Source organism: Falco punctatus (assembly GCF_963210335.1).
Source record: "Falco punctatus genome assembly, chromosome: 2".
In the NCBI taxonomy this organism is placed as follows: domain Eukaryota; kingdom Metazoa; phylum Chordata; class Aves; order Falconiformes; family Falconidae; genus Falco; species Falco punctatus.
The window spans coordinates 44,526,540-44,549,439 of NC_137581.1; the positions used below are offsets into that span (position 1 = coordinate 44,526,540).

The 22,900-nt window shown below is 42.5% G+C and overlaps 1 protein-coding gene across 9 annotated transcripts in view; it reads right to left on the bottom strand.

Moving 5' to 3' along the window:
• Positions 1–22,900, bottom strand: part of KLF12 (KLF transcription factor 12) — a 279,952-nt gene continuing 257,052 nt past the window's right edge. For all 9 annotated transcript variants that reach the window (XM_080374430.1, XM_080374423.1, XM_080374427.1 and 6 more), the window contains one exon: positions 1–22,900. This exon is cut by the window's right edge and continues 14,710 nt beyond it. The gene's annotated coding sequence lies outside the window, so the exon portion shown is untranslated.

The following is a 22,900-nucleotide window of genomic DNA, read 5'->3' on the forward strand; positions in this document are numbered from 1 at the left end:
CCACCACCACCTGTGGGTCTCTCATCTTTATTCAGTTGTGCATGGCTGAAGCAGCACAGCAGAACGGGCCTATGTTAGAGTCAGTGTACAGCTGTGCGCTGCGGTCCGTCATAATTTATTGACTATGAAATATTCTTAATTGGAAGTAGTTGACAGACAACATGGCAGATGATTACAGAAATATGGTATTAATTTGTTGGAGATTTTGTTCAAGTTGTTTTTATTAAAAAGCCTAGTCCTTATGTACTGTCCCAAATGAGGGACAAAGATTAAAGAAAAAATAAATTTCAAATGTGCTAGGGTTGAATTAAGCAGGGTTGCAAATGCCACGGGTACAGAACAGGGAAGCCCTACTGACTGAAATCGGGTCATCAGCTGACTCCTGAGCATGCAAGCAAGAGGGACCAATCTCACATCTGCTTCCCCTGAGAACACTGAAAGGCAGGTTTCTTCCAGCTGGGACAAACCTGCAATGATTCAGTGGGAGGAAAAAATACATAAGCATACAAATGTATCTGGACTTTGAACACAAAGACAGAGTGGGAAATCTTCCCCAGCAGCCTACTGAAGGTGTGGCATATGAGATACACTACAAATCTCTATCAAAATGTGGAAGTTAAGAAACAAGTTAACACTATGGGAGGTGGTGCTGACTCTCCTGAGGGACAACAGGCCTTGCAGAGGGATCTAGATAGATTGGAGCATTGGACTATGATTAATGAGATGAAATTTATCAAGTCACATAGAATAGAATAGTAGAATTGAATAGAGTATTTCATTTGGAAGGGACTACAACGATCATCTGGTCCAACTGCCTGACCCATTCAGGGCTGACCAAAAGTTGAGGCATGTCATTAAGGGCAATGCCCAAATGCCTCAAACTCTGACAGGCTTGGGGCATCGATCACCTCTCTAGGAAGCTTGCAGTGTTAAACACCCTCTCAGTAAGGAAACACTTCCTAATATCCAGTCTAACCCCCACTTCAGTGCAGCTTTGGGTCCCATCACAGGAAAGCAGGAAGAAGAGCTCAGCACCTCCCTCTCCATTTCCCCTCCTCAGGAATCTGTAAAGAGCAAAGAGGTTGCACCTCAGCTTCCTTCTCTCCAAACTAGGTAAGCCCAAAGTCCTTAGCTGCTCCTCATAGGACATTCCTTTCAGCCCTTTCACCAGCCTCTGAACACACTTGAGTAACACCCTTCTTGAATTGTGGGGCTCAGAACTGCACATATCTCATTTAACTTTATACTTCACCAGCTATGGCCCCTGCTTGCCCCTAAGAAGGTAGTATGAAACTAAAAGGCTAAATTATCAAAAGTTTATAAAAATTTTCTATTTCTATGTAAGAGTTTATAAAACTCTTAGAATCAAAGAGTTAATAAACACTGATCTGTATTTGAAAAGAGCCTCAGGAGATGCCTGTTTCTCCCCACTAACCACGGAAAGTATCCAGGACAGTAAGGCTCTGTTAAAGGTCTAACAAAAGGCAGACTGCAACCAGAATGAAGCCCACCATGTCGTAGAAGGAAATGTTTCTTTGCATCTTTGCTTCTAGGGGTCTCACATACGTCTGTACTGAAACACATCTTTTGGGCTTGTGACTGTTGAAGCCAGCAGTTATATTGATGCTGCCTGTATTGTGTTCCCTTCTATATTTTTTAACCCAACAAACTTTGTGTTGCCTACCTGAAAGCGCTCTGAATGGTCGTTCATTTTATTAGTGAAAATACTGAACACTGCCAGCTTAAGAGTCAGTGCTGGAAGCAGATCTGCCCTTCCTTTGTAGCAACTGCTTGAGATCTCTCCAGGAGCCACTGTATGACATACTTGTTATGTGTAGTGCTTAATTTTATATAATTCACATTTCTTAGTCTAAATGTAATTGATAGAAAGTCAAATGCCTTGGAGAAATCCAAGTATATGACATCAGTATAGTTACCATTGTCTGCCAGCTTCAGAACAAAAGACAACAAACAAAACTTACCTTCCAACCAAAACACTTACAGCTTCTAACTCTTTGTTCCGCAGTTCAAAACCCATGGCCCTGTATTTTCTAACCAACACTGTCAGGATAATTATCTGATAGCTACCTGTGTCTTCCTTTCATCATTTTCAACCACCAGACCAGTACCAAGAGGTTTTAAATCCTCAGGAACTCTTTAGTTGTCCAAGCTTTGCTAAAAATTTACTGTGAGCCTTCAATGATCTTGGCTAATTTCCTTATAACTTCTAGATGCAAGCTCTCCAGCAGACGTTGCCTTCCCTCCTCTGCAGTTACAGACGGTAACTTTCTATTTCATCCACGACATGGTATGAGATGGGCACAACTTCCAGCCTCTTTTCAAATACAGAAGAAAAAGAGCTGTTGAGCACAACCAGTCTCTTTCACTCATGAGTCACAGCTTCGTTACCTGCATATAGCTATCATATCTGACATAGGGATTCTTCTTTTCACAGATGTTTATTTTCTTGTCTTGGAACCTATTGACTCAGAGCAGAATACTTCACCCTTAGAATGGTATCTTTTCTATGGGTTTTCTGAGTTGTGTTACAAATCTCTCTGTAACAGGCTTATAAAGCATAAGTTCCATTAAATCCTGTATTACACTTCAGCAGTGAAATAGAGTAATTGTTGCTTTGTTAATTTGTGTTTCTTATGATTACTCATAAGGATAATGTAGAATCATAGCACAGTTTCTGCTTCCTGCTATTTCACATGATAAAAAAGAAGAAAGGGGTTATTAAATTTGCACTTCATGTCTAGTAGTATGGCAAATGTTTATCCACAATCAAAAGCGCTAAATGATACTACCAGAGTTGTACAAAGCGAGTTGCACTGCCACTAGATTTTAGGTGGTTGCATGGGGCATCCCCTACCTACTACAGTATTTACAGCAGTCCTTCCTGCTTTTTCACCTAATTGTCATTGCAGATACTTAAGATCATTTGGCTGTTTTCAGACTGGTATTCTTTCACCCTTTACCTCAGTATAACAAGACTCAGTCACTAAAGCTGTATCTGACCCATTTGAGGAGGTTACAACCACACTTCTGCATTTGTCCATACATGATCTCTTGAGGAAGAAAAAGTACAGCAAGCAAACCTTGAAACTTTTTGCCAGCTTTTTTATTTTTTATTTATTATTAATTAGTTATTATGTATTTATTTAATTATTTTCCTGGAATTTCCAGAAATCTGAAATTAAAGTTAGATTGCATTCAGAAGTCTGTTTGGAAAACTATTAAAACCTGAACTTCCTGAGCAGCAGAGACCTTGCACGTTGAGAAGATGCCAAGTTTTTAAACAAAAGTTGACTTCCATTTTATGTGCTACTGCTCATTCAAGTCTTCAGAGAATGTTGGGAAACAATACAGTCTTGAGCAATTTCTCACCACGTTTAAAATAGGAATTGCTGGAAATTTCATGGAAGAACAGCAAAAAATGCAATAGCAAAAAACATGTATTGAAATATGCAATTATTATAATTAATAATACTGCTATTAACAAAAAGCACTTTCTGCCAAAGCTTGAAGCACTCTTCAAGTCGTTAAAAGAAATCACAATAATTATCAAAGAAAATACACAGCCTAGGAGAACTTTGAGATGGAAAATAGTTATTACATCACCCAGTTCATTCTCTCTTTGCCAATGGAGGACTGTAGTATTAAGTACAAATTCATCTTCAATATTTGGATGCAGGTTTCCAACTCTTTTTTGGCATAGCAACACCTCTTTCAGCGTAAGCGTAATGAAATCTTGATGCTCTAGCCCTCAGCTTGAGAATCTCTCTGAGAGCCAAAGCTTGTCCAGACTTTTCTGTGTGTTTGCCCAGATAAATGCTGTTAAATGGAATTGTTTACATTGCTGTTTTTCCTGTTGCACTTGTTCTCCAGCCAGAAGTCCTGTATAAGAAAGGGCATTTTGCATAGTGTTGCAAAATGGGACATCTCCGTACAGCACAGCTAACCTATTTTAATAGAGCAGAAGGTAAGTCTTGACTGTTTTTTCCATTTGCTTGCAGGTGTCTAAATAAATTTCACATATGTCCCAGCTGCTTAAAATTTACATTTTGTATATGCATATTCCTATCATAAATAAAGTGATTAATTTATGGTGGCACAATGGGACAGATCCAGCTGAGCTCTTAGATAATGCTTTCAAGTGTCTCCCTTGAATGCTTCAGTTGTAGGCACCAGGGTCTAGGATGCATTCCACCAGACTTGTAAATGCTCATCTAGGTGGCATGAAAATGAGTGCCTCCTGTCCGCAACACACGCCTTAGGTTTATATGTGGCAGTGCCCTTTGAAACCTCTGGGTCGGGCCATTCTGCTCTATCAAACTCTGAATCTCAGCATGTTGTAGACTGGAGCTAAGCCCCAAAACTACTCAGACCAGTGTTTTGGGGCATGCTCAGGCATGTGGGCACCAACACAACTCTCAGGTCAAACAGCAAATCAGTTCAGCAAGTTTAGTGAGCTCAGTAAGGTTAGGCTGGGCAAGCATGAGGTTTTTGTTTGTTTGGCTTTTGGATCAGATGTACCTATAGTTCAACCCTTTCCTGTCTCAGACTTCTCTGTCCTTTTGTTTTTAAATTGTGGAGCTGAATCAAAGTCACTTACATGAATGGGATGCTAAGCATGTCCCTGGGAGAGGAACCTGGTCTTCCAGGTAAATGCCCTCAGTACTAATGGAAATGAAGCATACAGCAGAAATCTCTGGTCTATTGTGTCCTGCCACTAGATTGGAAGGTAGAATTAGCTAATGAGGACAAAGAGGAGGCCTACGCTAAAATGTCTTCCAGGTGGGTTTATTTTTCCTGGGTTTACGCTCTTGACATTGGCATATAAAGCCTATTTTCAGAATGCAGGCCTGGGTTGTCAAGTCCAGATCCTTGATGATTAGATAGGCAAATCTTATAAGAACCTTATTATTCCTTGACTGTGATTATGAGTCACTTCCAGTTTCCTCAGTCTGGGGAGGCCCCCTTCGCAGGTGGGAACAAGTCACAGATTCATTTATTCAGGTGTTATTTTTTGTTGTCCTGTCAAAAATATATACACCACAAATCTCCTCTTTATTTCAGAAACACTGGGGGGGAGGTGCATATGTGTCACTTCTAACAGGCATTCAGCTTTCACCTGCCAAAATCTTAATATCTTTTTTTGTTCCAGTACCTGCACAGTCACGCGATGTCCTCCTTTAAAAAATAAAAAAATAAAAATACAATTCACATAAAACAAACAGAGTTGATATTGATCTAAGCTGACTACAGAGGAAAGTAATTAAAAGGCTGATTATTGCTCCTGTGATGCAATTTTGAGAATCAGCACAATACATTCTCCACCTTGTTTATCCTGCTATGCCCAAATAAATAAAATCCAGCTTTTTAAATAATTTATCTCTCTGTTTCATTTAGCAGTATCCTCTGGGATTGCCTTGTGTATGTGAATAGGACCTATTTGGTTTTATAGCTTCTCTTATTTACAAGCTCAGACAGGTAGTACAGTGAATTCAAAACCAATGACAGTGCTCAACTAATTATCAGTCACTTTATATTCCAGCTGTTTACAGGAAAAAAATCCACATGACATATTTGAAGATCTCCTGTGTTTGCCATATAATACTACACAGTTACTTTAATTTGGTTCAGAGAGAGCTGGACTGACACTGATCTTACAGATGTCAGTGGCGAAACTCCAACTGGCTCTAATGAAAGCCCTTTGAGCTCTGTTGAGGACTTCTGGAAATGCCACCTTTAAATGCCAGTGGCAGTTTTTATGAGAAGAAAAAGGTTTCCCCTCCTGAAGCGTTCACCACCTCCACAGCAGCTAGTGTCACAGGGACCACAGCAACTTCTTCATGACATTTCAGTGACCAGTGACAAGATGCTCAAGCACTGCCCCAGGAAATCCTTGCCTCAAGCACCACTGCGATTCCTTCCCACCAGCCCACTGCTATGCTGAAGAATCTGTGTGCTTGAAGTTAAATATGGACTTTCTGAGAGTCTCTAAATTTAATTTTAGATACTAGTATAGGGAAAACAGTGAAAAGCCTTACCTCAGGCTTTTAAACTCTGAAGGAAGCATCACTGTCTGCCTGATCTACCCTCCTACACTTTGCTGGGAAGGAGAGCAGATGGCCATGGGGGCTGTTTAGTCTGGCCATTTTTTAGTTCTTCACTGAGTCATTTATAAATCTGTTTGTTTTTCAGCCTCTTTGCAAGACAATGTGATTGCTCTTCCCTGTAAAGGCCTTCCAAAAGTACAATTGTACGATTAGCAAGTAACATTAAGGAACTTCTAAAGCCAGTGCTAAATCGTACTGGCTGGTTTCCATAGAACTTTGCTGCCTCCACTGAATGAGAGCACGTTACTGCTTTGGTTATGCTTGTGACAAAGCATTTTATTAGACTCCTTCACTGCAATTTGCCTGCCCTAAGCCATGCATCCCAAGTAGACAACTCTCCCAGTTAGTTTGCACTTAGCTGCAGTACAAGTTACCTGCAGGAGACAGTGAATTCTTCCTTATGCCCACTATCAACCACCTAGATGTCAAGGTCTTCACCCTCAGTTAGGACAGCAGGCTTCCCAGCTAAAGACTCCTGCCAGATTCAAGTCAGTACTTTAAACACACGCAAGTAGATGGTCCACATGGAAATGGCAGCTGTGAAGCCTGGCCTGTGGATGACCCTTGTCCTCACGGAGAGGCAGCTGAGACCAGGTGCGATACTCTAGACTACATCTAGATCTACATCTCTGACTACACTAGATGCACTTGTTTAGCTAAACAAATTGAGACTTAAATGTCTTATCACTTGTCCTGCCTGCAACCAGTTGCTGATAAGCTGTACCTCACCCAGCCTGCGGATAACTGTGAAGAGCACTCTGCCCACCGCATGTAGCTAATGAGTTTAATTTAGGAATGCACAGGAAAAGAAAACCAAACCTCTCAGCTCTGTGGCCTCCCTTCATAGCTGTGTAAGACCTTTCATGCGTGTCTTAATATATCCTAAATCACTGACTCCAAGCCCTTAGCAGCCCCCTAGATTTCAATAGAGTGAGATAAAATAGAGACTGATTCAAGTTCTTAAGTCATGTGATGAATCTGGCACTGAAGGCCTGGGCCACCAAGCTGCTGGAACAAAGCAGCTGTCCTACTACCTAACAGCACATTAGTACATTAAAAAAACCCCATCCTAACACCAATTTCTGGCATGGATGCCAGCTGGCATGGGATACTTTTTGTCTACACTGTTCAACTCTCTTAGTCTCCAAAAATAGGATAGCAACATCCAGCCACCTGTTGGGAAGGGTCTCTGAGCCATATAACTCCTTAAGGATGCTTGGGCATTGTTTGGAAGAATGCTAACTCAGGCCAGAGGCCACTCTGATGATACAACAGTACAGGTGGTTGTGTTGCAGTGCTTGTGAATGCTTCCCACAGCTGCTGAATTTACAGGTAAGATTGTGGAGCAGCCAGCTCTGCTCAGTGCTTGACTTCACGGGGCTCATTCTTTCCTTTGCAGGGAGGACAAATTCAGTAAATAAACCACAGATTCCTGGCAGGCTTGATTTCCACCCTCCCTTTTTTTGTTTTTGCCGGCCATACTCATTTCTCATGAACACTGTAGGGCATGTGATTCCCCAGGCTGTTGTAAACCTCAGGTTTACAACTAACAGAGTGAGCTCCTGAGAGACCTCACACGGATGAGGCAGGCCACTCAGCAGCTGGCACTCGTCCCTGAGCAGCGTGTGTCCAACCTGCCCAGCAGCCTCAGGCAAGGTGGTGGGTGTGATGGGTGATAGCTACCCACTCCGCAGGCACCATGGAAACTGCTGTCCACCTGGGTGAGACAAGTGAACTGCTGTAATGCCTGGCCATAATGCTGATGGTCAGGTTTCTGACTGTGAGGTGATCAGATCTTTTGACCAAAAAGGAAGCATGGATGTGATACATGACGGAGCTTTTCACAGTCCTCTGAAAATCAAGAGTCCAATGGGGAGGGAGGTATCTGCAGTCTTCCATGGAGAGGTGATTATCCCTTGGTTGTTGCTCAGGGGAACCAAATGAGGGTCCTGAGCAGGTAGGGGAGCTATATTCAAAGCTACGTGCTGCTCAGTGAATCAGTGGACACACATTATGCAGCACAAATCCTGGTTTTTTTTTTTTAATATATACTTACTCTACCCTTCTGTTGCATTTTCTACATTTTCTATCTTAATAAATCCTGTGGGTTTTTCATAAATACAACATAGCGTGGGCACGTGTTTTTCCTTTCAGGATCAACCCTGGCTGAAGATGTGGCTGTCTGCCACAGTCAGAGAATCCAGGGAGTCTCCAGGCACTCAGCACTGCAGCCTTCCTATTTTCCTTTTCAAGCTGTTAGAGTTAACTTCTCCTTTCTCGTGTCTCTCAGGCCTCCACGAAGCCTCCCCTTACCCACCACCCCCACCCCAGCTTCTCTTTGCCGTGGGTCCTAGAGGTATAGGAGCAGGAGCAAGCTGTGCATCATTTCACCTCTGTCCAGGGTGTAATGAAGTGCGTTCCCAGTCCAGAGATGGTGCTGTCATCTCACTGTCAGGCGTTTACCAAAGGCCAGGTTTATGATCATGGAAACAACCACATTGCTCCTCAGAATGGGTTTAGGTGTGCTTCAAGAAGGTCTGGCATCAGAGACAAGGAAGACAGGGATTGGCTTCTATTGAAGTACAAAACCCCAAAACAATGGGTAGTTTTAAAGTATTGTTTAACACACATTGTAGTAGACCAAGCCAAGCATCAGGTATTGATATATATATAACCAGAGACAGATACCCAAAGAGCGGTAGGGTCCCAGTGTTGTACACTTACCAGAAAGCCCCCTGTCCCTCATCTCATGCATTCTGACTATGGCTTTGAGACCTGCGCTAGACCAGACACTGACCTAAAGCTAAACCCACCCTCATCTCCCCACTAGTCCCTCCTGGCTAGTCTGTGCTCATGAAGACTCAAGGACCCACACAAAGGTCCCTGCTCTCAGTCGATCTGTTGTCTCACTCCTCCGCAGCTGCCTAAAGGTCAGGGAGACCCTGTGTGGCCTTGATGCTTTTCACACTGTCCTGGTGTTGTGTTTTCAGGCTGCCCATTTGCCCACCGATAGCATAATGGTTTCCAGTTAGCAGTAGGTTTTACTATGGCTTAGGGACACATATTGTGATGGATGTGTGCACTGCAAATGCTGCCACGGATGTGTGAAGATTTTCAAACACCTGAGTCCAGTCACTTAGCGGACATAAAGCCAGGAGAGAGGTGGTAGCATGAGGATGAGATGACCCAATGACAAACACCTGGGTGCCTGAAGCAGCCCAGCTACCTGAGATAGAGCAGGCGAATCCCACTCTGACATGGTACCTCCTCATCAGAGACAGCAAGCTGTGTTGCATAGCACTGGGACAGGTTGATTGCACGTAGATAGGGCACTGGCAGAAGAATTAATGGGGCAATGCTACTCTTTGGAAAAAGAAATAGGTCATCAATGCCATCATCACACACTGCTTCTGTTTATCCCTGTTCTCTCATTTGCTAGTAGCATAGAGGTAGTTAATCCTTCTCCTTTACTGAGGTTATCTTTCATCCTTCCTCCTCTCTACTTAAAGTCTACCTCTTCATATCAATAAACCCACAACCTAAGTTAATTCTGTGAAGAAACTATGTGGTAATGAACAGTGGTAGCATCTTTTTTTACTAATATGACTTCTTTTTAACCACATGTTCCAGTTTCCTATTACAGTATTATTTGAGACTGTATAGAAATCAAGATGCAAAAAATAAGTTTCTTACTGACTGTGAATTGCTTTTGACATTTTATTTTGGGTAATCTTTTTGAAAACTGCTTGTGAAGAACTTGGCTTTCTGGATTTCTTCCCAGAAAGTTTCTAATTTATCTTTCACTGCATTCTTAAGAGCATCCTTATTCTCACACATAGTCACTGTAGATAACAATTTTGTTGTCTCTAATTTTGCAGTCCTTGTGTAGATGAACCGTATAGCTTTAACAGATGCTTCCATTTGGGAAAAAAAAAAAAAGGAGCCAGTTGCAAGCAATTCTCTCTTGATGATTTTATACTTACCTTCTACTAAAATCTGCATGATTTTCTAAAGGTTAATCAGCATAAATTCATTTCACAGTTAGTAAGAGGCAGCTGTTATTAAGAACAGTGAATGAAGAAATTTTTAGGATGGTGGCCTTTAAAGCATTTGAGCCTAGATTAAGGTGGTCTAAATTCTATCTACTTCCCTAAATCTTGTGTCTCCTTTTGATTGTCTGTGTGTCTTGAGGGACGCAGTGCTCACTAAGCACAAGGACTATAGATGAAGTTTCCACTGTCTGACCCTGTATTTTGGTGTCCAGATGTAACAGTGACCAATGTCTCTCTAGTTGTTTAGTTACATGCCAGCAAGTGACTTAGAAATTTGCTTACTGGTGCCTCATTAGTTACTTCAGGGTGGTTGTGGGGTTTTTTGCTGCTGCTTATTCCTATACGTCAGAGTTCAGAAGTTACCTGAAGTATCATAGGACATAGCCCCATATGCACTTTTTCCAGGTATCTATGTGAGATTGTGGGTAATGGTGGCAGAACTAGGGCTTCACTGATAAGATTTCAAGTCTTGCTGTGGACTTACTTCAGCTCTTTCTCCTCCTGAAAGCTGCTTCCACTCTGTGCAACGTAAATGCATATGTGGTTATGTGAGCTGAGATCTGACCTAGATCTGATGCTAAACACATTGTTCACTTTTGTGCTGCTGGCTACAGAAGCACTGTATCTTAACCAATCTTGCTGCAGCAGCCAACTACTTTGTCTTTGAACAGATTCTTGGTCTTGGATAACGATGTGTTGCTGTCAGTCAGATAACACTGGCTTTTGAGGAGCTGTTGCAAGCAGCTACAGTCTTTGCCCTCTGCCTAGGTTTCAGTCAAATGTTGGGTAACAGATTTCCAAAGGAAGACATGTTCTTTATGTTGTTCCTGACCAGATCTTTCACAAGACTCCTGTATAGCTTTGGGGAAAAAAGTAATATCTTACTCTAGAAAACAGCAGGTTCTGTATCACTGATTTCACATAAAAAGGAAGATGACTTCCATCATCAACTTCATACTGCTAGCAGGGGAGAGATAATGTCTAACAGGAGAAAGTCTGGCACACAAGGTAGACTGATAGGTAAGGATACATCTCAGATACTTTAGCGTAAGAAAAGACTTTGCTATAATACAGACTAATGCAGAAAGATTTATAGGTAAAACTTTGAAACCATGAGTATTTAGGCCTGAATGTTCTCATAAAAGTCCCCGCACTAATTTTATCACAAACACATCTGCTCTTTCATAACTTTACATTAAGTCATGTACAAAGACTCATCAAATAGAAGTAAAGAGTCTTCTGGCAAAAAAATAACCTTAAAATGTTTACCTAGTCATAACTAATAGCTTTTGATTGTTCCTTAGTAAGCTTGGAAACCATTATAGAAAGCACAATTAAGAGTCTTGACATTTACTATGCATTCCAGTTCAAATTTACTAATGGATACAATTCAGTTCCTTTTGGCACCACACAATGCCACAAATTCAGTTCAGAGTAATGCAGACTTCCAAGGGTGAGCTGGGAATAATTACACAGAAGGTCAAAAGCCTCTTGCCCTGCAGTAAGTACCATTTCTGACAGGTTTGCTAGTTTGTTTAAATAGAACATTATAATCAAGCAGATATTGGAAAAGATTTCAAGATTACTTTCATACAATAAAGAGTCTCCCTCATAAAGGAACATATACCATTTTCAATTATGTGGAAGGTCACCAAGAAGGAAGGGCCTTTTAATACTGAGGTGCCACTGCAGTTCTGGTCATTGTGAGCTGCAGCTCCTTATCCAAAATAGGATTTTACTACCAAACCTGAAACCAACAGTGTGCCGAACATCCGGCCCAGTGCAAACAGGCTGCACAAGCATCTTCAAACCAGCCCCCTGCATGAAAGAATTGATGCTTTTGTGAATGGGTCTGGATACCGCAGAATCGGAAATGCAGATACTCCTCTGGTCACTTTGCAGAGGAAGGATGGGGGAGGCGGGGTAGAAGAGGTGCTGATTACAACATGCTGTCTACATAAACCAAACGTGTGGAGGTGTGGGAACAAGCATACAAATCTTTCTCCAGATTTTGTTGTTTCATTAAAATGAAGAAAACTCAAAAACGTGTTCCTTCCTCTCCCCTCCCTCCAAGTAACAGTTCCTGCTGAGCAAAGTGTTAGTCCTGGACAGATACAGATATCACCATTTTGACTGATAATCAAGTTCTTGTAAGAAAATGTCACAAGTAATTTATCTGCACATAAGAACAAAGACCTGTAGCAGGCTGATATGGAGACTCCTCAGGCTCTTGGGGAAGCCTTCAGAGTGGCATAGACTTGCTGCAGGATCAGGGTACAGCCTGCAGCAACAGGCAGACAGACATCATCGTGGTGAAGGCAGTCTAAAGCACCCACGGCATTCCTTGACACCAAGAGTGGCATTATTCTTACTTCATTTATTTGTTGTTGTTTTTGTTCTTGGTTTTTTTTGTTGTTTTTTTTATTTATTTATTAATTCCAAGTATCTGAGGTACTCACAAACCTGCAATTAAAAAGAAGTGTCCTTCCCTGGTTTGAGAAAAAAACAGTTCATGAACTCCTGAAGCACTTCAGCTTTGAAAGAAAAACAAGTAGAAACTTTTGTCAGTTTGCTACAAAACTACTAAGAACGCCGCATTCATTATTAGTTATTTTTATCATAGAGGGAAGTTGGCTACAAGCCTGAACAAAGAGGTGGGTCTTCAGTCTCTTGCTGAACATGGGCAAGTTCAGGTTTAGATGTGTTTCTAACAGAAGGAAGAACTGCTAAGGTAGCAATTACCTGTCCTCTGCAACACCACGCCCAGATTTCCTTCTATCCCCGTTGCTGCAGCTCGCTTAAAGAGCATCAGTGGCACAAAACAGACCGTCCTCATCACCTGGTCTCTGGCTTAAGTGGTGATCACCACATGATACTTCATCTAGAGGTGAAGTATGATATTCTCTTATCATATCAAAACTCAAAAGTCTGGCGGTCCCTTTGGCTCCATGCAGAGTGTGCGGGCTGTCTAGTCCATATAGGACTAGGATGATAGCAGTGAGATCTATGTGTAGTCAGTGACTATGAGCTCATAGCTGTTCTGCTGCAATAATCTCCCACTTACAGCATGTGTCACAGGTATGAACTGTTTGGCCTGTAAATCAACAGGTTTGATCTTGCCTCTGGATGATTCCTGAATAGGTTGCTGAAAGGCTCTCAAAAGCACCTCCACCTTTCAAACGGGCTCCACCCTCCTCACTCCCAGCGGGTTATGAGGAAGTTGCTGCCTTTTTTATTTGTTGCTTAAGCTGTTAAAGACCAAAATGTATTTTATGGCATACATAAATGGCGGGGCTTCTTGCAAGCCTCAGAACAAAAGAGTGGGTTTGGTATGACTGTGTTACCTTCGAGACACGAGAGAGGGTGTAGGCTGTGTTCGTTTCAGGATTCAAAATGTGCACACAGATGGGGGAGCTCGGTTGGACATAGCAGTGCTGATGCATGGACCTTTAGCAATTTTACTTCCAAATATAGAAACCATTCACCTGGATTTCTGGCTACTTCTGAATCAAAGAAGAAAAAACAGGATCATGACAGTTTTGACTCTGTTACCACCTTAAGGACAGATGGATTGACACAGGACACATTTTGGGGGAGGGTTATTCACGAACACGTACATTTTGACACAGCAAGTGTAGTGAGTAACGTGTTGTACCTCAGCACTCCAAAACACTAGCCTGCAATGGGGATGATTCCTTGACACAGTATTGGAGATGATTCCTTGACACAGTATTTTCTTCAGCCGCCTGAGTGAACGTGTTCTGTGTCTGCAGGTTCATGCTTGTGGAGCAAGATATTACTTAATTCCACTTCCACAGGTCATTTTTATTGACACAGATTTTGCTTTCTCCCACCCCTGAATTACCCCTACCTACACGTGCTTAGCATTCTTTGGCCAAGGCATGCTACAGCCGCATCTGTAGCTGTGAACACACAACCCCACCTTCTGCCCACCTGAGGTCCTCATATGCAACCTGTAAAAAGTCTGTCAAGTCTGTTTGGCCTGATCTCCTCATGTGCACTCTGACCTTCTCATGGCATGATGACAGCTTACGAACATGCAGGACGTGCCTGAACACAAAAAGCACAAAAATCCTCCAAAGAAAAGTCTCCCATTGCACCAGCTTTATGGCCTCCCAGACAGTCAAGAGCAGATTTGGCTTTCGGATGGCCTCAGGTAACCCTTGAGATGCAGTGCACCTGCATTGATACACTTACAGGTTGTTACCAAACAGAATTCTCTCTTGGCTTATACAATGGAAATTAGAAGTGGGTGTGCCAACATGTATCAGTAGGGAAATGCACCCTTAATCCACAAATGCTTGCTTTATAAAGACCGAAGTACTGTAAAAGCCATTCCTTTATGCAACGCAGTCTACAGATTATGAGACCGAAGAGACAAGGCACGGATTAAGTGCATTACCACACAATGGACATATGTCAGTTTGTTTTTTATCACTGTCAAACAAGCACTGGGAGAGAGTCATAAGAAAAATATTTATAGCAATAAATCCCATCTTAACAGGATAACATTCAGACTGGAGACTAAAAGAACTAAAGGTATGTAGAACAAAGTGACTCAGGTATTGCAGGTAACCCATGACATATTGTAAAGCAATTACAGTAATAGTTCTGGCTGGCTAATAGAAGTTGCAGGAGAAACTGCACTTCACAAGTTTTGGATAAGAAGCTAGAAACGCCTGGGCTGGCTGTGCATTAATCTTACTGCAGTAAGTATAGACAACTTTTCTTACCATTAATGACATGATTTATGCTAGTAAACATCTTCCAAAATGTAAGGAGCACAAATTATAACTGCTTTCATAAGTCGTCTAACAAGGTACACAGTGTTCTCCAGTCTCACATCGTCATGGAAATATCATCACTGCGGTAGTTTGCCTCCTTCTGGATTTTCCCCCTTCACACGCTTATGCTGACAGTTTGCTTTGCTTTACTCACTAATGCTGTTAAAATTTGTAACCCTCTTGATGACTGCCATGGTTACAGAGCACATCTCTTTCAACAGGTTCCTTTTTCCTGGAGGTAATACAATGTCTCTGATTCATAGGCTGGAGGATAGTGGTGGTGAAATCACTGGAGCTTACTGTCCCTTGGCACTAGGGACCAAACTAAGAGCTGGCATAAGCTGGGGATTACCATGAAGTGGGGAATACCATCCCTGACTTTGGATTTTGAGGTTCTGTTTCTTTGTATTCTTTTTCATTGCCTTTTAAGACTAAGAGAGGAAAGCAAGTGTTTCTGTATCTGTGTCACGCTGTATAATTTGCCAGAAGACTAATATTTTGTCTGGCAGTCTTTGTAGCTTGTGTAGATGATTTCTTACACCAAGCTACCCCTTCATTGCTCACTTTCTCCCCTGTCCCTCTGAGTTTAAGTGTGATGTTTTGAAAAGCAAATCTATTTGACTGCAGAGTCCTTTCTAGCGTTTAATAAATTAGGTAGGGGTTAATATGGCAAATGGCTTTGGCAGGCGCTCCTTCTTTTTAATTTGCTTTACCAAAGTCTGTTTTACCAAAACCATCTTTGTTTGACTTGACTGCAAGTGTTCCACTGAGTCTGACCTTTAGTGAAAAGGTATTTTTTAAAGAGAATTTTCAGGTTAGAGAGTAGAGAAAGAGGGGGAAAGGCCTTTTCTGTGGTGCTAAAATGCAAAGGTATTTTGATTCAGTAATGGATACTTTCCAAATTATAAGTCTTCAGCATGTAGACCCCAAGATGACTGCTTCAGTATCCCTCAGAAACCTGCTGGTGCCCTAATTCTCTTCTGTGCACCAAGGGTGTTGCTTGGACTACGTTTCCACCATTCACAGTAACCAGGAGGCCCGTGAGGTAGATCAGCAAGAAAGAAACTGCTGCATGAGTGGCGTTCTCCACAGCTCTCATAGGAACACTCTGGCTACAGTACCCCTAAGCCACCTCCACACTTTTTCCATATAGAAGATGGTACTTTCCAGTCAACGTTTTTCAGTTTTGAAACAAAACTTTGCTCTTGTAATGACCCTTATAACAGCAGTTATGAGGATAATAGCAATAAGAATAATATGTTCATGAGAAAAGACATTCCATTTTATGGTTAGCTCTACTATTCCCAGCTTTGTGAATCTTTTCTCATTGAGAAGAAGTTCAAAGACAATGTAACCTTGCCATGAGCAGTGAAGAATCCAGAAATAAGCTGGGGGCCTGTTTCTAGCGATTCCTTTTATCAGTGAGCTCAGCTTCCTCCACAGACGAAATTAGGCTTCTGGAATACCCACTTAATACCCTTTCTCAGGCACAGTCAATCAATTTTGCATTAAGAATATGGAATGCCTGCAACTTGTTGCCTATACAATTTTTTCCTACCATACAGTACTGCCACCTCTTTGGTTATAAAATGAAAATTAAATAATGCCACCATGTTCCTCTTGACTGAATGAAGTGTAAACACTGATCAAAGTTTCCATCAGTTTAAAATATCAGAAATTGAAAAGGGTGTTGGCAAGAAGCTGGTTATTTAATATACTGCTCAGTACTTCCCTGTTTTTCTCTTTTGTGTTTATCAGTGCATTAATTTTTCCTTGTTGCACCGGCATATTTTTATTATTTAAGCAAATTATCATGGCTGAGGTAAGTAACACAATTATTCTTTGTTAGCTGGCACATCGCCATTCCTTTCATGTGTTCAAGAGTCAGCTATGAGTTATAAGGATGCAATGTCCCTGATGGATTTAGTGGTGACATCATAAATCCTCACTCTGATGAAGACACTAATATGTGCTGTTGCCAGTAATTTGCTGACACCACTGATAGTTAAGGGCACAAATAAAGATGTCTTTCTTGGCATAGCACCATGGAAGCCAAAGCTACTGTGAAAGAAAACACCAGCCATGTGAACCTCAGCTTCTTTGGCAATACATCTGTTAAATGGGGAACAATACACCTACATAACAAATGATGCTTTTCTGCGCTCACAACAAGCTTTGAAAAGCATAGTCAGTTGAATATAGAAAGAAAAAAATAATGTATTTGAGGGATCTGTCAATAGTCTCTTAATTATTTCAGCTTCGCTAAAGCAGTTCTAGAGTAGCTTGGGGGTCACCACGGCATAAGCATGTGGCTGGATTGGACACAGCACAAAACAGGACCCTGCTGAACTAGTTGCTTGTATGAGCTTCCTTCCTGCACTTTCTCCAGTGGGAAGTCATGTCTGGCCTCCTCTGGCCCCAGATCCTGATTTAGTACTGCTGCCAAACTCCTTAGCTGTAACCCAGTGAGGTCAGCATGTCCCCATGGGCTTTTGGGGCAAAAGTGGGAGCACTCCCAGGTGAAATGGTGACCTATTACTCCTAAACCAACAGAAGCAGCGGGACAGAAGCCTGCTTGTAGTGAGATCCATTGGCACAGATGAGTTTCTGGGTATCTATTTGTGTAAAACACCAAAGTACCAAACTGGTACAATCTGCAGGCCACTGAGGACATTTGGCCATATCTTGTCAACATGATGTATGGCAGTAGTGACCCACCCCTTCATTCTATCCATCACCCCTTCATCCTGCCAAAGCTTTCCAAAAAGAAATTTAAGTCACAGCACACATTCATAACACACTGGTTGGGCCTCTAAACTGATTCCTTTAAACGTACCCCAAAACCCAGGGTCCCCTCTGCTGCCTCCCTGCACCACCATCACTGGGGAGACCTTTGTTCCAGGATCTTGCAACCTCTCTTAATCTCTTTTTAGGCAGATTTAACAAGACTCACATTTCTCCTCACCCACCTCTGACACTCAGGTCTTCCTTTCCTCTAATAAGATCCCACCCACGTGCCATAAGGTGGCACATACTGAAACCCACACCACCACGAAGAAGCTTAAGATCCCAGATTTTGCTTCAGGAATTGCATGTGGCTTTTGGGTAGCAATATGAAAACCTTTATTAAAGTACAATGGGATCTTAATTAGTCAGGTTAGTCCAAGGTGTCAGGTAGCATTACCAATATCATTATAAAAATCTTCATTTTAGGTTTCAAACTTTGAACTTGGCTTAAAACCAATAACGCTGCACAATTCTGTTCTTGCCATTTGCCCTCTCCTGTTCTTGAATTTCAATTTTTAATTTTTCTTTGTGACCCAAGGATGACCAATTCCCGCCCCCTCCCCACTCCAACGGGAGCTGTGTCTCACCACGCCGCGTGACTCCAGAAGCCGTGGCTTTGAAAGCAAGCCAAAATGTCTGCCTTCTGCCGTGCAAAATGTAGATGCTGTTCAAGGGCTGCCTATAAAATACATTTTATATTATCTTGACAATGAATAAGTTTGTGCATTGTATCAAGCAGTGCTTGACTTTGTTATGCCATATGGTGCAGTTTTATTAATAGTACTGATTTTCATCTAATTTACCTGAAAGCTTTCAAACCTCCTGTTTGCGTAAAGTACCTGAGACACCGACCTACAGCTCAATCCAGATCATACCTGTTTTAAGCACTCCACATGAATTTCTTTCCAATTTCTATCTGTTCCAAGCTTGCTGGGACCTGTCAGTGTTTTTACTTTGTTCTTCGCTGGCAAAGCATTGATATGACATTTGTAAATGTTGCCAGATGAATTGGTGGCCTGGGTTTGGTACATAATTCATAACTCCAGTTTTTCAAGCCCTCTGAAGCAGCAGCTAGCATTGCAGCCAAGGTTTAATACCATTACTGCATTAATTTTTGTCAATGGTTGAATCCACGGGTTTTTTTAGTCTCATTTCACAGAAAATATCCTACCACCAGCAACTGATCAGACATGACAAGCTCCCTCTTGGCTATTGCTCATGATATGGGCTACTTAACTCCTGTATTCCTTCCAGAATGGGAACTGCAGCTTTTGGTGAAATAAAGAAGCTTCTGTTTCTCTGCCACTGTCAGAAATGGAAACTCACCACAATCTTTTCATCATCTTGAAATGCCAGATCAGATTAAAAACCCCAGTGCCCAAGAGGAGGGCATCTGATGCACAGTTTTGAACTGCGGTTCTTCATGCTTCTCAGCCCCCTGCTCTGCAGCAGCACCTCAGCCTTGCTGTCACACCCCTCATTAGCGCTGTGTTAAAGTCTCAAATTATTAACAGAGGCTGAGGTCTTCTGGAAATAGCCCCACCAAGGTGAACTTGAGCCTGCTATAGGGCTGCCAGGCTGAGAGGGTTACCTCAAGGAGGAAAGCCCACCAGTGGAGATGTGAACTGAAACTGGTGGGGCGCACGCAGGCTACTCAGTGGTCACATCAACTGGGCATCGCGACCTCTCTGCCAGGGTGAGCGGCAGGGGCTGCAGAACCAGCCAGCGTCTGGGCAGCCCCAGAGAGCAGTATCTCTGAATCACCCACTGATCTCTTGATCTTGGACATCTTAAAGGTTGTGATAACTAAGCTGGGCACAAGTAACAGAGCCCATCAGGGCTGGCAGCCTGAGAAATCAACTGCTGTCCCCTCGGACATGATCCCGTTACGGAACCTTCCCTGCATTTCACACACACACGGAGCGCCTGGTATGAAGTGTGTTGTTGTCATAATGAAATCATGGGGAATCAGATGGAAAAATGTGTGTTTGAGCACTTAAAGCTAGACTTGTAGACCACAAAACAGACTTCACAAGTAGAGGTCAAGGTGGCACCAATTAAGACAAGATTATATTTAATGGAGAGTCACCTGGATTGAATTAAGTGTATTTTCTTGGACCTAGCAGGCTGGAATTAGGATAAACAAACTGTTCCAGAATTCCTAGGTGACCTTCTAATAATTATGACCAAATTTGAGTTTTAAGTCTTCAGAGCCCCCAAATTATCTTTTATATAAGAACACACATTGCTACTCGGGAGGTCTGTTTGTTGTGATGAACAGAGTATGAAATAAATCGCTCACAATACTGCAGGTGGAGGCTGCTAAGCAGTTTCTCCAACCAATAGAGCTAATGGGCCTCCAGTGTAAAACACATTTTTGTAACTCCCTTTCTTCAGACCTTCTTTTGTTATGAGAAACACAATGCCAAAAGAACTTAATGGCTTTGTTTTCTAGTCCATAAACTGCTGACATGTCACTGGTGTTGTGCTTAAGCATATGTGGTATGTCCACCAGAGTTCAAGCTCATGCTACAGTCAAGCACTGGGGCCACCACTTCTCTTTCTGTTGCAAGCTTTATTGTTGTTGCATGTTTAAAATATGATAAGACACCTCTACATGGAAACACAGAATAAAAACATGATACACACACTTCTCAGTCTTGCGGGTTCAGTTTGTGGCATCTTTGCCCCTTACACAGACAGGATTCCCAGGAGAGGAACAGGAATTTGTACAGTTAGGCTGAAACTAATTCCTCTTTGCCAGTCTTGCACTGTATGATCATCTACTTGTTCACATTAAGATGAGCATCGGTCAATTCATCATAAGAGCATTTCTTTTGAAAAATGTGTTGGTTCACATTCACTCCCCTAATACAGCCAAGACGTTTCAATACTTACTTAATGAGCCCATGCAGGTTTTTCAGATCCCTAACAGGTATCAATTGTTTGTACCATATGAATCCCTAGCAGCTTAGCTGAATACACACTCTTGTCAACTTTCACTATTTTTTCTTAGCAGTGAAAACAAGAAAAGTTCAGTATCTCCAGGGAGATGCAGAGGAAGCTTCCCTGAAGTTCACTAGAAATGTCTAAAATTCATGTTTTGAGTTAAAACTGGACTAGAACATAATTTCAAATAAGAGAACATTCCTTGTGGACTTGAAGTCATTTCATACAGGCTTTTCAAGAGTTAGCCCAACTTCCAACCTCTTCATACACTTAAAACACCTGTCATAAAGAAATAAATGCCACTCTTCAATATTTGCTTCACCTGATGTTGATTTGAACCTTTAAGCCCATGGCCCATGGTGTTGCCCACTCGTACTAGAAATACTGGTTTTACACTACAAAAGAATGGGAAGGCCTACATTTTCACATGGGATACAAAATGCTCGGTCTTTCTCTGCTAAAGCTGGAGATAAATCTGATACAATTAACACTTTAGATGAGATTGAACGAGGTTTTGAAATAACTATTTCTGTATTCATTTAGTTTGAATCTTGGGGGTAAGGAACCATATTTTAAAAGAGGAGAAATACACCAACATCAATAGTTCTATCAAAGCTTGCAAAGACATGTCTAAAAACCTTTATGTGGGACATACAGATAAAGGTGTAATGAAGGTATAAACGGTTATGTTTGGCACCATCCGATTCAGTGTTTCACTGCCTAATTATTTCCAAATCTTAATGCTGCCGCCATCCTCTTTCCCCCTAACCCTGACCCCTAGGATCACTGTATAATCATACTTCACCGTCATCTCTGCCCCAGGGTTATTGATAACAGCCCTGTGTCCTTTCTTAGTCCTTGGTTCATGCTACAGGTGCCTGACCACTTCTTCACACTGCTGTTACCTACCTCTTTCTTCTCCCCCCAGTCCCACTACCCCCTGCTGGGTAGGAATTAAAGACAACAATCTCAAATAGAGCCAGCTGAATCTCCATAACACTGGCCCTGCACAAAAGCCACAAAGCCGGTCAGCTTGGGCTAACAGGCACGGTGTGAGACTTGCCTCCCCAGGCGGGAACTGGTGACTTATCCGGTGGTGCTTTTTGTGGTTGTGAGTAATGTAGCTATTTGCAAAAGGATGCTAAGAAACCCTGAGTTCTGCATCCTGCGCTCCTCCCATATATAAAGGCAGCATCTCAGACTCTAGCTACTATATTATTATCATCATAACTAAATATATTACATGAGAGTTATTAAATACTTCCCATCTGGGTCTTTTGTGAATTTTAATTGAGCTTACAGTGTCCCATGCAGATGTGACTGCAGTCAGCATAGAATGTGTGCTCCTAAGATAAGAGACATGTTAGACGTTCCCATGGGGAACAAGATGTGTCTGACGGCCTTTGGCTTTGCCATGAAGTGAGCCAAATGGCTGCAGATCTGCTACTTCATATAAATCTGCTCTGGTAGAAAAGTGTATCAGATTCTGAGGCAGATTTGGGACAAGGACTTCCATCATGAGTGGCAGGGGAGTCCCTGGATACATATAGGAACAAGAATCAGTGATTCACACTTTAGATGAAAAGGGTAAATGATCAATCCTTCGGCACCGAACTAACTCTGCTACGCTTTCCAGGAGGAGTGTGTGAGGGACTCCAAAGCCTCTGCTTCTCTGGGAAAAGGGTCATCCTGGGCTCTGCGGATCCCTCCTGCCCAGCACCACTCACATGGAGAAGCAGGCACCACCAAGCACAGAGCCCGGCTGCCCCCGCTGCCCTCCCGTGCCGTCCCCACAGTCTCCGTGCCCCGCTGCCACACCTCGGAGTGTGCACAGCCTTCCTCCTCTTGCAGCTAGAAATCTGGGACTGCGGTAGATAGACTGCAGCAGAGCCTGGACTCTGCCCCAGACCCTCTGAACATGGGAAAACACACGGCAAATAATCTGTGGCACAGGGGTACACCCACACAGGGCCCCAGAGGTCTCCGTGTGTTACGCAGCATGGCACAGTCAGCCTTTAATAGGGGCTGGCACCAAGCAGCATGGACGTGGCCAGCCTTCACCCATGCCTTCGGGACCAGGGGCTGCACCCCAGCTCTGCTGCGCTGAGCTGCAGAGACATGGTCTTCATTCTACCAGCAGCAGCCCAAATTAGAAATAGAAAATCAGTGACAAAGAGAAAAA